Below are 6,000 nucleotides of genomic sequence, written 5' to 3' on the forward strand. Positions count from 1 at the left end.
CAGTTCCACTTACCAAGGTGTAACATATGAGACTGTGGGGTCTGTTCTCACCATCCTGTACCAAGAGTCAGGAAAGTGGCAGACTCCATGTGACAAAAACTTCTGGGAAGAAAGAGCAGTACACGTCAAAATGATCAAGGAAAGCTCCATGATGCCATCGAGCAGTGGTTGTGGCCTGAGTCACAGGAGTGGGCAGGGAACTGATGACATGCAGCATGGGAGACAGGTGAACTGGTCCTGGTCCCTTGGCCCCAGATGGGCAGGAAGAACATCTGTCAGGTAAATCAGTGTGCAAAACCTTTAAGGGTCACAGGGTCCTTCTAGGCTTCTCTGTTGAACGTCATTATGCACACCTATATCCTTTTGCTAATCCTTGGGCTCTCCTATCAGTGTGTTGAATACTTGACAGATAGAGAATTTGTTGTTATAACATTGAATTTCTTCTCTGCCTGTTGTCTAGTTCAAACATCTAAGTACCAAGGCAAGAGAGGCAAAGGAACTGGTGAGATGGTTCCAAGGTTAAAAGGTGCTCACAGCCAAGTCTCATGATCTGAGTTCAATCCCTGGGAACCCACCTAGTAGAAGAAAGAGAAAACTGAGTCCTGCAGCTGTCTTCTGACTTCTTCATGAGTTTAGCGGGCTTCCTTACAGAGCATAGGTGGGGGGTTACCTATAGGAGTGTGGGTGCTCTTCCACACAAATCTCTCTCTCTCTCTCTCTCTCTCTCTCTCTCTCTCTCTCTCTCTCTCTCGTGTGTATGTGTCTTTCAAGTGTACATATACAATAAATAAATAAATAAATAAATAAATAAATAAATAAATAATAAAGTGGCTTAGGATAAATAAATATCCCAAATAATTGCAATCAAGTCTGCAAACCAGCAAACATACCGCGAAAAGTGCCTCGGGCTTCTTTGCTCTCTCACAGAAGAGCGAGCAGAGGATGGGCTGGGACATGCTGTCAGTCATGTGGAGGAGCAAGCTAGGTCTAACAGGTGGAACGTTGCCATTGGCGTCTATTCAGATCACTTGTGCTTAGTACTAAGTGCTGTTTGGCCTCCCTGACCTCAGAGTTGTTGCTTTTCCCTCTTCCTATCACTGCTGTTCTCAAGCCTCTGTCCTAGGCTCCTGTTCCTCTGCCCACTTCCTGGGCCTGCCTGTGTACACGTCTATGGTTTGCCATCTCTGCTGCTGATATCCAATCCTTTATACCTCAGAGTCTCTGAAGCCCACCTCCACTTGAGATCCTGTGAGATAACTTTTAACCAACATGACTACAGCCTTTTAATTGGTCTTTGGTCAAGAACTTGCTGTTTGTCAACATTAAAAAAAAAAAAACTAACATTTTTTTGTAGTACAAAGTGCAAACTTGCATTCTGGTTCTGGTGTTTGTAGAAGAGCCCGGTGTCTTCCCAGACCTCATTTTTTTTTCATGGTTTGTGTCCTAGGGCTCTAACAAACAGCCTACATTGAGGTGGTCATCAGTATCAATCCACACATTAAACAGTAATAAAACTGAATTTATTTCTCTTTTTAATTATTTAATTAAGTAGAAACAGAAAATTCCATATTTTCTTCCCTTGTCACAAAGAATTGTCTTGGAGACTCTGAGGGGAGCCTTGCTTTACTTTGTAAACCACTAGTCCCTTCTATAAATTGTCCTCTGAAAAGATGCTCAGTTGATAAAGTACTTCCATTGCAAGCACGAGGAACAGAGTTTGTTCCCCAGAGCCCATGTTTTAAAAACAAGAGCCAGGTATCATTAGTGGTGTGCTTGTAACCCCAGAACAGGGGAGGCAGAGTGGGATAATTCTTAGGGTTCCTTATCGGCCATCTTAGCTCTCAAGAGGAAGGCTCTGGAGGAACCACACACAGGTTGTCATCTGGCCTTCATAACCAGGCTCATACACCCACTCATACACACATACATAGACATGAACACACACACACACACCATGCACCCACAAAGAGAAATATGTTTGAATCTAAGCCTCGGAACCTAAGAAGGTGCCCTTGTGTGGAAACAGGGTCATTGTGGATGTAACTAATTAGGGTGAGGTCATACTTGAGTATGGCAAATTCACAGCTCACTCTGACTGGTGTCTTAGTGAGGAGACATGCGGGTGTGTTTAGAAAAGAGACTGGAAAGCTACCGAAGAAGGCAGGCAAGGAGCGACCTGGCAAAGGCTGGAGACAAGTGATGCCTGCGTCTGCACACAATGGCAGAGGAACAGCATTGGCTCCGAGCAACCTTGGAGGAGTCTCTTCTGCAGCTTGCAGAGGGAGCACACTTTTGTTACCTCTTGAAGTTCAGACCTTTGGTCTGGGAGACAGTTATTGCCTAAGCACCATAACTGTAGACTATCATTATGGCAGCTGTAGGAGGGATCTAGAAAATGAGTGAAGAAAGTTGAGGTGGGCGTCAGGATCGCCCAAGAGTCAAGGATACCCACGAGCGTGGGGAGGAAAGAGAGTTCAGAAAGGCAAAGGCTCAGACACAAGGGAGGGAGCTGGAGGATGTGAGCAAAGGCCTTGGAATGTGCTGCAGAGGCTCGGAGCCCACAGAGGAAGCACCTGCCCAGTAGAGGTGCTCCAAGGAGAGCCAAATGCCTCCGGGTAGGACAGGCGGTGGGGCAGCTCTCCAGGTGCTCGTTCCTTCTGCTCTCCTGGGCTTGGATTCCCTCTTCTGGCACCTGAGCTTTTCCCCAATTCATCCCAGGCGGTTCCCTACAGGGAAATGTGTCATTTTGGTGACACATTTCTGGGCCGCCATCTCCATTTGTTTGCCCACACCCAGGCCCAGCCCTGTGCGCTCTGCCTAAAACTCTACCTCACTAACGTCTCCATCCAAGGCCCTTTTAATGAAGGTTTGGTTCATTGCTGCGGCTCCATTAATGGCACACCAAGCAGCTACTGAAATGCTGGTATTTCTAAGTAGAAAGAAAGGCACAGGGGCTGGAGAGATGGCTCAGTGGTTAAGAACACCTACTGCTCTTCCAAAGGTCCTGAGTTCAAATCCCAGCAACCACATGGTGGCTCACAACCATCTGTAATGGAATCCGATGCCCTCTTCTGGTGTGTCTGAAGAGAGCAATAGTGTACTCATATACATGAAATAAAGAAATAATTTAAGAAAAAGGCACAGAAAAGCTTTTAGAAGAACAATTCCATTGTTTTAATCTAAAAAAAAAAAAATTAAAAATGCACACACAGCATCCCTGTTAGATTATGGTTCCTTCTCCCCCAATACAAAAGCCAAAGAAATAAACTACTAAGGCCAACTTGCTTTTCAATGTATGAATTGTATATCCAAATTAAATACATGTATAGCCTATTGGATTATTTTATCTTTAAAGTCTTTACATTTATTTATTGATTGGTACAAAGCTTGTGTGGGAAGGAGAACAACTTGTGATCATCAGTTTTATCCTTCCATCGTGTAGGCCTTGGGGATTGAACTCAGGTAGTCAAGATTAGTGGCAAGCGCCTTTGCCCCTAGAGCCAAATCATTGACCCTCAAATTATTTAAAAAACTAAACATTCATTGTTCTGTTGGGGATGTCACAGACAGTTTCATATAGCTTATGGCGTGAGCTCACGGTGCTGGAGGGAGGAGACATGCTAAAGATAGAGACATGGAAGATAGACTGTGTTCCTGGAGACAGAGCCCCATTTGGTTCAGGCGTTGTCTGCTGAGCTGACAGAGATTTCTGCTACAGCAGCTCACATGGAAGACTAGGCTTACCTTCAGCTGCTCAGCTGATGTTTATTGCGTGCTGCCTTTATGCCCTTCCCTCCTGTGAAAACCATAAAAGAAAGGGAAACACTTGTAAATGTCATAATGAAAACCATATAGGGTTGGTGTTTCAAACATATTTATGTATCAGTCATTGCATATGATAGGCAGGTTGGTGACCCACCTAGGAAGAAGTGACCAAGCGTGACAAAAAAAAAAAAAAAGCCTTTAGAAATGTGACTATATTTAAGACTTTGATGTGGAGAGAGAATCCAGGTGGGCCGGATCTGATCATACTTCCTTGAAACAAAGAACCTTTATGATTGAGTTCAGAACCAGAGGGGGACATGACATGAGCTGGTTTTCAAGGATGGAAGGGACCATAAGCTAAGGAATGTGAGCCTACTCCCAGACACTGGGAAAAGCTGAACACTTTGTCACACCTTGAATTCAGCTGGGTGAACCTATGTGAGACTTCTGATTTATAGAGTTGAGTTATTTGGGGTCTCTACATTTTTGGTAATTTATTCAGCTGTGATAGAAAAATGAATGCTTCGGATTGGCCTATCAGACTCAATAAAACCAAATCTCTGTCTTGAAGAATTTATATATTATCAGGGCTTATTCAGGTGGAGATGTTTGTTTATTCAGTGTGTGTGTGTGTGTGTGTGTGTGTGTGTGTGTGTGTGTGTGTGTGTCTGTTTGTGCATGCTGTGAGCCTGAGTTTACATCTGTGTACCACATACAGGTGTCTGAGGCCAGAAGAGCACGTCAGATCCCCTGGAGCTAAATTTTTTTTTGTTTTTTTGTTTTGTTTTTTAATTTATTTTTTTAATTAGGCATTTTCTTCATTTACATTACAAATGCTATCCCAAAAGTCCCCCCAGACCCTCTCCCCCAACTCCCCTACCCACCCATTCCCACTTCTTGGCCCTGGCGTTCCCCCGTATGAGGCATATAAAGTTTGCAAGACCAAGGAGCCTCTCTTCCCAATGATGGCCGACTAGGCCATCTTCTGATACATATGCAGCTGGAGATATAAGCTCCGGGGGTACTGGTTAGTTCATACTGTTGTTCCACCTATAGGGTTGCAGACCCCTTTAGCTCTTTGGGTTCTTTCTCTAGCTCCTCCATTGGGGACCCTGTGTTCCATCCAATAGCTGACTGTGAGCATCCACTTCTGTGTTTGCCAGGCCCCGGCCTAGTCTCACAAGAGACAGCTATATCAGGGTCCTTTCAGCAAAATCTTGCTGGAGTATGCAGCAACAGTTGTGAGTTGCCAGGTATGAGCCCTGGGAACCAAGTCTGAAATCCTGTAAGAGCAGTAAGTGCTCTAAACCTCTGAGCCTCCTCTTCAGCTCCTAGGTAGAGATATGTAAAGAATATACTAGAGTTGTGAAGGAGGTGTTTACAAAGAGCTATGTACATAATATCCTCTTGCGGGCATTCTGCTAATACCTTCTGTCTTGGAAAGACTTCTCCTGCAACGTTGCTCACACTTCTGCAGCCCCCTTTCCTGTAGAATCCCTTAAAGAACTCACCTATTGATATAGTTCCCATCCTTACAGAATTTCCTCTGAAAGTTAAGTGTAGCTGGCCTTTTGTGTTCACCATGCTTGTGGTCCAGGTGGACAATGACCTCCATCCACTCAAAGCTATCCTGGTTGTCAGTCTTCAACCAGCACACAGATAGCCACCTGGACCACACCTCTTTCCAGGTTGGAGGAGTCCAGCTCCTCCTGGTTTCCAGGACCCCACCCTCTTGGTGCTCCCCTTTCATTTCTCTATCTCCTTTGTAGGTTTCTTGTCTTTTCCTTGGTGATTTACATTGTTTTTATTGGTAACATCATGACGTCTTGCATCAACCACAAGCTGATGACGTCCAAATGTGTCACTCCATCTCAGACCTCATCTGGCCTCTGGATGAGTAGATCTGGCCTGTCACATGGACATGCCACCAACCTGCTGCTAAACAGGCTGCTGCTAAACACAGGAAATGTGAATGTCCAGTCATCCCGGGTCCTCTCTACCACCTGCTCCACCCATAATCTTCCCCTCCACTTAGGCTCATAAATTTTATAATTAATTTTATTAGATTTATAATTGCCTCTTGTGTATCCCATCAGCCAGTAGGAACTTCGACTGGTTTGTGTATCCAGAATCCTCTGGAACTGGAGTTACAGATAGTTGTGAGCCAGCATGTGGGTGCCGGGAATTGAGCTCAGGTCCTCTGGAAGAACAGTCAGTGCTCTTAATGTCTGAGTC

The sequence above is a fragment of the Mus musculus genome, chromosome 9 (assembly GCF_000001635.26).
Source record: "Mus musculus strain C57BL/6J chromosome 9, GRCm38.p6 C57BL/6J".
NCBI classification, from domain to species: domain Eukaryota; kingdom Metazoa; phylum Chordata; class Mammalia; order Rodentia; family Muridae; genus Mus; species Mus musculus.